The sequence below is a fragment of the Cervus elaphus genome, chromosome 8 (assembly GCF_910594005.1).
Source record: "Cervus elaphus chromosome 8, mCerEla1.1, whole genome shotgun sequence".
Lineage (NCBI taxonomy): Eukaryota > Metazoa > Chordata > Mammalia > Artiodactyla > Cervidae > Cervus > Cervus elaphus.
Window position 1 is genome coordinate 52685583 of NC_057822.1, and position 11201 is coordinate 52696783.

The window sequence follows — 11201 nt, forward strand, 5'->3', positions numbered from 1 at the left end:
AAAAGAATAGAAAGCCCAGAGATAAATCCACGTACCTATGGACATCTTATCTTAGACAAAGGAGGCAAGGATACACAATGGAAAAAAGACAACCTCTTTAACAAGTGATGCTGGAAAAAGTGGTCAACCACTTGTAAAAGAATGAAACTAGAACACCTTCTAACACCATACACAAAAGTAAACTCAAAATGGATTAAAGATCTAAATGTAAGACCAGAAACTATAAAACTCCTAGAGGAGAACATAGGCAAAACACTCTCTGACATAAATCACAGCAGGATCCTCTATGACCCACCTCTCAGAATATTGGAAATAAAAGCAAAAATACACAAATGGGACCTAATGAAACTTAAAAGCTTTTGCACAACGAAAGAAGCTATAAGCAAGGTGAAAAGACAGCCCTCAGAATGGGAGAAAATAATAGCAAACGAAGCAAGAGACAAAGGATTAATCTCAAAAATATACAAGCAGCTCCTGCAACTCAATTTCAGAAAAATTAATGACCCAATCAAGAAATGGGCCAAAGAACTAAACAGACATTTCTCCAAAGAAGACATACAGATGGCTAACAAACACATGAAAAGATGCTCAACATCACTCATTATCAGAGAAATGCAAATCAAAACCACAGTGAGGTACCATTACATGCCAGTCAGAATGGCTGCTATCCAAAAGTCTACAAGCAATAAATGCTGGAGAGGGTGTGGAGAAAAGGGAACCCTCTTACACTGTTGGTGGGAATGCAAACTAGTACAGCCACTATGGAGAACAGTGTGGAGATTTCTTAAAAAACTGGAAATAGAACTGCCATATGACCCAGCAATCCCACTTCTGGGCATACACACTGAGGAAACCAGATCTGAAAGAGACACATGCACCCCAATGTTCATCACAACACTGTTTATAATAGCCAGGACATGGAAGCAACCTAAATGCCCATCAGCAGACGAATGGATAAGGAAGCTGTGGTACATGTACACAATGGAATATTACTCAGCCATTAAAAAGAATTCATTTGAATCAGTTCTAATGAGGTGGATGAAACTGGAGCCCATTATACAGAGTGAAATAAGCCAGAAAGATAAAGACCAATACAGTATACTAACGCATATATATGGAATTTAGAAAGATGGTAACAATAACCCTATATGCAAAACAGAAAAAGAAACACAGATGTACAGAACAGACTTTGAGACTCTGTGGGAGAAGGTGAGGGTGAGATGTTCAGAGAGAACAGCATTGAAACAAGTATACTATCAAGGGTGAAACAGATCACCAGCCCAGGTTGGATGCATGAGACAGGTGCTCAGGGCTGGTGCACTGGGAAGACCCAGAGGGATGGGATGGGGAGGGAGGTGGGAGGGGGGATCAGGATGGGGAACACATATAAATCCATGGCTGATTCACGTCAATGTATGGCAAAAACCACTACAATATTGTAAAGTAATTAGCCTCCAATTAATAAAAATAAATGAAAAAAAAAGATTTATTATATATTTAGAAAAACTCTTTTGGTCTTTAATTTAAATAACTTATTAGAATTTAAGTTGATTTCATTTGTAGAATAATTTTACAACAAGAAAAACTTTTGTGATAGATTTCACTACATTATAGAAAAATAAGTGATCAAATGAACTAAAGATCAAATTGATGAGAAATATATCTTGTAGTTAAAAAATAAGCATAACAGGTTCAGAGTATACACTTGTTAAAAACACAAAACTCTTGAAATAAGATATATCTATTAACAAAATTATTATGATAAAAATATATGTATCTCTCTCTTTCTTACACACACACACACACACACATACTGTCCTAGAGAAGTAAATAAGAAGTCCTGATACTATTTAACAGATATGTATCTAGGATTGTCTTGTCAAATACAAGACACAGCACACAGTCTAATGAGAAAAGTATAGCATATCCTCCTACCAAAATCTATATAATATTACTATATAACAAAAACTCAAAGTCACAAGGATATTAACACATTCTAGAAATAACTCTTCTATCCCAGTAACCAAGTTACAACTAATCTAGAGAGCAAACACTTGTACATTTGCATGAAGTTTCAGCTGAGTTCATTTTAAGGTAAAATAAACATAGTGAATGGGAACACTTAAATGAAATGTGTTTTATAACCTATGATGATGTGATGCTCTAAAAGCCAGACACTCTCCAGAGTGCTTATATATGAAGTTCATAACACAACAAACTTGAATTCAAGTCCTCTTTCTATTTATCATAATTTTAGACAAGTTACAAAACTTTTTGAATGTACTTCATCATCTGGAATAAAGAACAATACATAATTCAAATATAGTCTTGACAATTAAGTGCCAGACTGAATGGTTTTTAAACAACTATCCCACAGAGAAAAACTAGAAATGTTCAAGTACACAGAGACACTACACTAACATATACTCCAGGGTACAGGAGAGATGTTGAGACCACAGTCTGATCCACAAGAAGAGAGAATCCCAGAAAAACAAACACGGCTTTGGGTGCTGCTTTTACCTAAAGAAACTTGTCCTTTGAAAACCATAGGTGAAAACCTAGAAAATCAAGTATAAGCTTTGATAAAGTCACAGGATTATAGAGATGAATGTTTGGAGCTTGGATCAGAGATGGATCAGATCCAAGAATCCTTGGATCAGAGATGATTTGAGGCCTTAACAGTCCAGCAGCCTTTGAGTTGGCATCCTAAAAGATTTCACGGTAGTAACAACAATAAATTGGAAAAAAATATAATTCCATAAGAGACTATAGCAAGACTTAGATCTTACCATCTCGATCTGTTCAGATTAAAGTGATTTTGGATTTCTTATACTTCTAGCTACACCACTTTCAAAGGGGTACGAATAAATTTTCTCCCATGAAGAAACTATCAGTTTGGTTCCAATTCATGTTGGTGAGAAAAGAAGCTCTTAAACTCACCTCCTCTCATGGACACACCAAAACCACAGCTACATTCAGAATAATTCCCATTGAATTACACCTTGGGCATATAATGGGAAAAAAAAAAAAAAAAACCAACACCTGGATCAAAATAGGTAGGAGAGGCTGAGACACCATCTCATCATAAACCCTACCTCTAGACAGTGACATACAAGCAAGTCACTACTCTATGCTTCTACTTGAGGAGTAAAGAACACCTATATTTAGTGCCTCAATCTGTAGAACTTCTACCCAAGAAAGCTCCAAAAAAACATCTAGTTCTGAAAGCCAGTGGGACTCGAGTCCCCAAGACCCACAGTACTATATAAAAGAAGCAACTTGTTTAATTTAATGGGCTTAACGGGCTCCCGAGCAATCACCAATGCTTGTACTCCAAGGCTTGGCACAGAGGCAGCAGGCCAGAACACGCAGTCTTTCCCTGAAAGAGGCCTACTTGCATAACTTAAAAGCAATAACCTGAGGGTCAGTTTTCTTATTTAATTCAAATTTAGCAGCAGATTGCAATAGTCTCCAGAGACTGGGGAGGCTGGCAGGCCATCTTCGTGCTCTCTGTCTGACCCATGCCTGGCTGCTATTTTCCAGAAAAGGAAAAAAAATAAAAAAAAACACACAACACCTTACTCACACATCTGATGCCTTAACTTTTGTGTTTATCACCAAAAGGAAATACTCCTTGATAGCCGAGTTTTGGAGGCCAGCAGGGCTTGTATTCTCTAGGTCAATGGGACTGAAGCAAACAGAGAAATAGTTTTTAACTATCCCCTCCCCTCCCCGGCCAATCACATTAGAGAAGACAAAGAAGCTCATCCCAGTCTTCTCCTGAAAGACATCTATTACCATACTTCAGAAGCTGATTCTTGAGGGTCAAGCTACCAATCAGCCTGCATCAAGGTAGTGACTGAGATCTTCCCCTTTAGGACACTAACAGGTCTTGGCATACCCTCAATAATAGGGAATCACCTTAATAACAAAGAAGACAATCTAGATAACCACAAAGATTTGAAAAGCAACAAGGAGTTAAGGTCTTCTGAATAATAACGTTTATTTCTTACATTGGAAGGACTGATGCTGAATCTGAAATGCCAATAGTTTGGCCACCTGATGCGAAGAACTGATTCATTGGAAAAGACCCTGATGCTGAGAAAGATTGAAGGCAGGAGGAGAAGGGGACAACAGAGGATGAAATGGTTGGACGACATCACCAACTCGATAAACATGAGTTTGAGCAGGCTCCAGGAGTTGGTGATGGACAGGGAAGCCTAGCATGCTGGGAAGTCCATGTGGTCACAAAGAGTCAGATACAACTGAGCAACTGAACTGAACTGATTTCTTACATAAGATCACTCCTTCATTCCTACACAAGACCACTTCTTTCACCTTGGAAGAGGTAGATGTTTTATCTAATGCATAGAATCAAAATGGAGAAATCAAGGGAAGACAAACAGAGGAATAGGTTTCAAGCAACAGAACAAGACAAAACTTCTGAAAAAGAATTAATGAAATGGAAATAAATGACTTATCTGATAAAAATTTTAAAATTATGATCATAGAGATTAACTGACATCAGGGAATAACACAAGAACAAAATGAGAATTTAAGCAAAAAGATGGAAAGTATAACAAATCACAGAGCTGAGGATAAAATAATAGAACTGAAAAATTCAAAAGGGGAGTCTGACAGCAGACTAAGTGAAGCAGAAGAAAGAATCAGTAAACCCAAAGACAGGGAAGTAGAATTCATTAAATCACAGGAGTAAAAAGAAAAAGAATGAAAAAGAGAAGATAGCTTGAGGGACTTATGGGACACAAACAAGTAAACTGATATTCACATTATAGAGGTCCTGGGGAGGGGGTGAGGGAAGGGAAAGAGGTCAAAGGTTTTTAAAGAAATAATGGCTGAATGTTTCTCTAACTTGGGAAAAAAACACAGACATTAAAATCCAGAAAGCCACCATGTTCCAGATAAGATGAACCCAAACAGACTCACATTGTCACACACTATAGTTCACTCTCAAACATGTGTTTAAATGAGGAGAGAACATTTATATGCAGGTTTTTTCCCCCAATAAGTACTTAGTAAAGTAGTACACATTCTGCAGTTTGTTGAATCTGTGATGTAAAACCTCATATAGATGGCAAACTATAGAGTTAGACACAGATTTTCAACTGTGCAGGGGATCAACACCCTAACTCCCATTTTGTTAAAGGTTCAGCTGTATAATTAAATTGCCAGAAATAAAACACAAGGAGAGAATCTTAAAAGCATAAATAGACAAGATTATATACAAGAGAACTCCAATAATTCATATGGAACACACAACAAAAAAATCCCAAATAGCCAAAGCAATGCTGAATATTCATTGCAGGGACTAATTTTGAAGCTGAAGCTCCAATAATTTGTCCACTTGATGCATAGAGTCAACTCATTAGAAAACACCCTGATGCTGGGGAAAGATTTAGGACAAGAGGATAAGGGGACAACAGAGGATAAAATGGTTGGATATGGTTTCCCTTGTATGTTACTTGTTGCTTTTGCTTTGCTGCTTTTAATATTTAATATTCTTTATTTGTGTTTAGTCTTTGTTAGTTTGATTAGTATGTGGCTGGGCATGTTTCTCCTTGTGTTTATCCTGTATCCTCTTTGTTCCTCTTAGACTTGATTGACTATTTCCTTTTCCATGTTGGGGAAATTTTCAACTATAATCTCTTCAAAAATTTTCTCATACACTTTCTTTTACTCTTCTTCTTCTGGAACCCGTCTAATTTGAGTGTTGGTGCATTTGCTATTGTCCCATAGGTCTCTGAGACTATCCTCAGTTCTTTTCATTCTTTTTACTTTATTCTGCTCTTCAGAAGTTATCTCCACCATTTTATCTTCCAGCTCACTGATCCGTTATTCTGTTTCAGATATTCTCCTACTGATTCCTTCTAGAGCATTTTTAATTTCAGGAATTGTGTTGTTTGTCTCTGTATGTTTATTCTTTAATTCTTAGAGGTCTTTGTTAGTTGATCCTTGCATTTTCTCCATTCTGTTTTCAAGGTGGTGTTTTTTTTTTTTTTCTTCCCCAGTCATCTTTACTATCATTATTCTGAATTCTTTTCCAGGTAGTTTGCCTATTTTCTCTTCATTTATTTGGACTTCTGTGTTTCTAGATTGTTATTTCCTTTCTGTAGCATTTCTCTGCCTTTTCATTATTATTATTATTATTTTTAACTTACTGTGTTTCAGGTCTGCTTTTCCCAGGCTTCAAGGTTGAATTCTTTCTTCTTTTTGGTTTCTGTTCTCCTAGGGCTTCCCTGGTGGCTCAGACGGTAAAGCGTCTGCTTGCAGTGTGGGAGACCCAGGTTCAATCCCTGGGTTGGGAAGATCCCCTGGAAAAGGAAATGGCAACCCACTCCAGTACTCTTGCCTGGAAAATTCCATGGACTGAGGAGCCTGGTGGGCTACATACAGTCCATGGGGTCACAAAGAGTCGGACACGACTGAGCAACTTCACTTTCACTTTCAAGGTTCATCCAGTGGCTTGTGTAAGCTTCGCATAGAGTGAGGTTTGTGCTGAGTTTTTTTTTTGTTTTGTTTTTGTTTTTGCTTTTTTCTCCTCTGCTGGGCAAGGCTGAGTGAGGTGGTAATCCTGTCTGCTGAGGATTGAGTTTGTATTTTTGTTTTGTTTGTTGTTTAGATGAGGCGTCCTGCACCGGGTGCAACCGGTGGTAGAGTGATGTATTCAATCGGTTTCCTTTGTGTGAGTTCTCAGTCTTTGATACTCCCTCGGGTTAGCTCTCTAGTAATCTAGGGTCTTGGAGGCAGTTCTCCCACTCCAAAGGCTCAGGGCTTGATCTCTTCATCTAGGACTGATGAGATGAAAATGACCTCCTTTGTTTTTCAGACTTCCTGTTACAGTTATTTCCAAAATCTTGTCGACTACACCTTCAGTTTCTCTGCATCCAGGGTGCCTCAGGAGCCAACTCCATTCTCCCTCTATAACAGGATAACATACCCATGACTATTGTGGTATCAATTGCCAAGGCTTTCCGTGGCAACGTTAATTCTTTCCACCATCTTAAACCATGGGCTTGGTCAGTGTAATATGTTTTGGCTAACGGTATGTAAGTAAGTACAGTTTGCTTCATCTCAGTAGAAGCATTAAATAAAACTGTATAGTTAGGCTCCACTTTTCTTGTTTCTATCTTTCATATGAAACGTTTCCTAAAAACTGGTTATTACTTCCATCAATCTTGAAAAAAAAGGATCATGGCAGTGAGTCCAGCTCACCAGAACCCAGTGGAGCATAGAGAACCTTCTGGCCTGCCCCGCGGGCAGCCCACAGCGCCTCACACAGTGTGAGGGAGCGAGCAGAGAGTGATCTTGTTGCATGCCAAGTAGATACACAGTCATTTAGTTGTATAAACAGCGGACTATTCCACATGACCTAAATAACAACCTGAAAACTAGTCTGGAGACATAACTACTGAAGTACCTGCCCTAGCCTCTCCTTGAGTTCAAAAATTTTAATAGCTTTTTTTTTCTTTCTTTCTTTTTTAAAGACTTTATTGGAGAGTAGTTGATTTACAATGGTTTGTTTGTTGTGTTGGTTTCAGCTGTACAGCAAAGTGATTTAGTTATGTGTGTGTGTGTGTGTGTGTGTGTGTGTGCTCACTCCATCAGTTGTGTCTGACTTTTTGTGACCCCATGGACTGTAGTCCACCAAGCTCCTCTCTCCATGGAATTTTTCCAGGCAAGAATACTGGAGTGGACTGTCATTTCCAACTTCAGGGGATCTTCTCAACTCAAGGATTAAAGCTATGTTCCTTGAGTCTCCTGTATTGGCAGGCAGATTCTTTCCACTGTGACACTTGGAAAGCCTGTTATACATATAGATATATCCATTATTTCTTAGATTCTTTTTCCTAGATAAGCCCTTACAGACTAATGAGTTGAGTTCCCTGTGCTATACAGTAAGTCTTTTTCAGTTATTAAAAATATTTCTTACATATTGTAAATGCCCTTTTATATTTCACTTGAGCTACCTAAAAGAAACATTTTGACTATGTAATTTTCTGATTGCTTTATATTTCTGAAGTTCTTTTGTATTTTAAGTTGAATATTTGTGTCTGACTAAGACTTAATACAAAGTTTTCACAGACTTATTGGAGAAGAAAATTTTCCATAGATGTAATTAGCTCTGTGAATGCATTCATTTTATAGGATATTGTTGAAAAGTCATTTCTGGATTAGCTGTCATTCACTACTGTAAATCTGTATGTATTTATATATAATTTGCATGGTATAGAAAATCAGAAGCTTTCATTCCTGGCTAGTGGAAATACAAAGAACATATTTACACAGTTGTCAGTAATATGGTGCTTTAAAAAAAAAAAAGCCAGTAGACTAGAAAGTTAGAAATCAGAAATTTTCTGTTTAATTTGTTTTTGAGGAATCACGTTGTCAATCACTGTATTAGTGAACTAATGATAATTCCTTTTTCTATAACTCACTATTTATAATCATTCAACCAACGTATTTTCCTAGATAGAACACAGAACCTTCTAATTTTATTTTACTGCAGCTCGTTTTCTTTGAACCTTCTGTCCTTAAATGTAGCCTGTTTCACAACTGTTCTTTCAACTTTTAAAAACAGTCAACCAAGCTTCACTATGAGTCTGATTGCTTGTATTAAGTTTTTCATGTGATCGTGCCTCCTGTATAGAGCATAATTCTCTTCAACAGGCACAGCTAATTAAGTTCCATAATCAAGGACACTGCAAGCCAAGAGCTAATTTAAAAATTAAATGCTGAAAACAGAACAACATAATTTACTCTACAATTAAACGATTAGAGATAAAGGAACTGCAGCATATTTTGTCTGTTTTTATGACATTAGAGAATCTCCACAATGAATTTTAACATTTTTCTTTATAACATTGGACTTTTTAGTTTAACTCCATAAACTCTTTTGTCTAATCTGACTAGTTTTAGGTATTTTACATCAGCTAGATTTAAATGCTCTGTATATGTAAGTTGAAACTTAAGGAACCCCCTGGCAATAGTGTTTTGCAGACATTGTTTATCATTTACAAATAACATGTTTCCACCCTGGTGAGAATTTGGTGGTCCTAGAATAGGGACACCAAAGCATGACACTTGGTTGTGTGTTTCCACTGCAAATTCACTTTTTTTCCTTCTGTCACATTACATTATATTTTTTCTTCCTTCAGTCATCAAAGGATGCCCAAACACGTCTCTTCAATATATTCTGCTGCTTGTCAAAATTCAAACTTGGAGACAGGTAAGGACTCTCTGGTTCACTATGTTTGGCACACACACAAAAAAAATCTGGTCCTGAATTTTGGTCTTATTTATTTGAGAGAGCTGTCAGTGATGCAGTGATAGCCAGAGTTTTAATGTTGGGTTACTATTTTTCTGTAGCAAAGGGTAAGTTAAAGTCTTTACATTGAATGGTCATATGTTGACTGAACAATCCTATCTTTGTGAAAATGAGAGCACAGTAGAAAATGTGAACGTTTATTTCATATACCAGTCAACAACAAAGAATGAGTATGAAATATTCATACTTACATTATGATAATACTAAAATTATCACACACACACACACACACACAAATCTGTCCCCAGCCACAACTGATAGTACCTGTTAAGCTTAAAGTTATTTTGAATATAAGATAGGGTTCTATATTTTTTGTAACAACACAGTTAAGGTACTGATTTAATTTAATATTGCCTGAGGACCAGTTTGGCCTTTGGACCCCAATATATAGTACTAATGAAGTTTAGTTCTAGAAAATGTAAGTATCATTAAAATAGCCTTATTATCAAACTTTAGTAATTCAGGTAAAGTTGACCTTTAGAAAATAAATAAATAAATAAGCAAAACAATTGTTATAAAATCCCGAACCTTAAAATGTGTTAACTAGTAGTACTTCAGGAGTACACATCATCAATTGCATTATGTATAACCAATTGTTTTATATAACCAGTTGCTTTTCTCTCTTATTAGATATAACTTAACCGAGATTTTTATTCCTTCCTCATGTGACTGCTACTGAAAAGATTTTATGTTTACTTAAGCTTGTGAGCCCCCAAAGGTTTAACCTGAAACTATTTCATATCCCAATGTTATTATTTCACTCATTAAAAACATTTTCACTGTTCAGTTCAGTCAATCAGTTGTGTCGAATTCTTGCAACCCCACTGACGGCAGTACACCTGGCTTCCCTGTCTATCACCAACTCCTGGAGTACACCCAAACCCATGTCCATTGTGTCAGTGATGCCATCCAACCATCTCATCCTTCTTGGTCCCCTTCTCCTCCTGTCCTCAATCTTTCCCAGCATTAGGGTCATTTCAAATGAGTCAGCTCTCTGTATCAGGTGGCCAAAGTATTGGAGTTTCAACTTCAACATCAGTCCTTCCAATGAACACCCAGGACTGATTTCCTTTAGGATGGACTGGTTGGATCTCCTTGCAGTCCAAGGGACTCTCAAGAGTCTTCTCCAACACCATACTTCAAAAGCATCAATTTGATGCTCGGCTTTCTTTATAGTCCAACTCTCACATCCATATTGACTACTGGAAAAACCATAGCTTTGACTAGATGGACCTTTGTTGGGGAAGTCATGTCTCTGCTTTTCTATATGCTGTCTAGAGTGGTCATAACCATCCTTCTAAGAAGCAAGCATCTTTTAATTTCATGGCTGCAATCACCATCTGCAGTGATTTGGGAGCCCAGAAAAATAAAGTCAGCCACAGTTTCCACTGTTTCCCCATCTATTTGCCATGAAGTGATGGGACTGAATGCCATCATCTTAGTTTTCTGAATGTTGAACTTTAAGCTAAATTTTTCACTCTCCTCTTTCACTTTCATCAAGAGGCTCTTTAGTTCTTCTTCATTTTCTGCCATAAGGGTTATGTCATCTGCATATCTGAGGTTATTGATATTTCTCCCAGCAATCTTGATTCCAGCTTGTGCTTCCTCCAGCCCAGCATTTCTCATGATGTACTCTACATATAAGTTAAATAAGTAGGGTGACAATGTACAGCCTTGACGTACTCCTTTTCCTGTTTGGAACCAGTCTGTTGTTCCATGTCCAGTTCTAACTGTTGCTTCCTGACCTGCATACAGGTTTCTCAAGAGGCAGGTCATGTGGTCTGGTATTCCCATCTCTTTCAGAATTTTCCACACTTTATTGTGATCCACACAGTCAAAGGCTTTGGCATAGTCA